The sequence below is a fragment of the Poecilia formosa genome, unplaced genomic scaffold, assembly GCF_000485575.1.
Source record: "Poecilia formosa unplaced genomic scaffold, Poecilia_formosa-5.1.2 Scaffold492, whole genome shotgun sequence".
Taxonomy (NCBI): Eukaryota; Metazoa; Chordata; class Actinopteri; order Cyprinodontiformes; family Poeciliidae; genus Poecilia; species Poecilia formosa.
This window is the reverse complement of record NW_006800431.1, coordinates 152,275-152,988: the sequence shown is the minus strand read 5'-3', so window position 1 is coordinate 152,988 and position 714 is coordinate 152,275. Positions and strand designations below refer to the sequence as shown.

Here is a 714-nt window from a genome sequence, read left to right as displayed (position 1 = left end):
ACAGGACTCGCTATGAAGCCCTTGAGGTCAGCCCGGAGACCAACAGGACTCGCTCTGAAGCCCTTGAGGTCAGCCCGGAGACCAACAGAACTCGCTATGAGCCCTAGAGGTCAGCCTGGAGACCAACAAGACTCCCTATGAGCCCTAGAGGTCAGCCCGGAGACCAACAGGAGTCGCAATGAGCCCTAGAGGTCAGCCCGTAGACCAACAGGACTCGCTATAAAGCCCTAGAGGTCAGCCCGTAGACCAACAGGACTCGCTATGAACCATAGAGGTCAGCCCGGAGACCAACAGGAGTCGCTATGAGCCCTAGAGGTCAGCCCGTAGACCAACAGGACTCGCTATGAAGCCCTAGAGGTAAGCCGGTACACCAGCAGGACTCGCTATGAAGCCCTAGAGGTCATCCCGTACAGCAACAGGAGTCGCTATGAGCCCTAGAGGTCAGCCCATAGACCAACAGGACTCGCTATGAAGCCCTAGAGGTCAGCCCGTAGACCAACAGGACTCACTATGAACCCTAGAGGTCAGCCCGTAGACCAACAGGACTCGCTATGAAGCCCTAGAGGTCAGCCCGGGGACCAACAGGACTCGCTATGAGCCCTAGAGGTCAGCCCGGAGACCAACAGGAGTCGCTATGAGCCCTAGAGGTCAGCCCGTAGACCAACAGGACTCGCTATGAAGCCCTTGAGGTCAGCCCGTAGACCAACAGGACTC

The 714-nt window shown here is 57.7% G+C and overlaps 1 long non-coding RNA gene across 1 annotated transcript in view; it reads left to right on the top strand.

Moving 5' to 3' along the window:
* LOC107833986 (uncharacterized) overlaps positions 1-683 on the top strand; it is a 22,959-nt gene extending 22,276 nt beyond the window's left edge. The window contains exon 3 of the long non-coding RNA XR_001659748.1: positions 453-683. This is a non-coding gene — a long non-coding RNA (uncharacterized LOC107833986). The remainder of the gene's footprint in view (positions 1-452) is intronic.
* Positions 684-714: the final 31 nt, after the last annotated feature.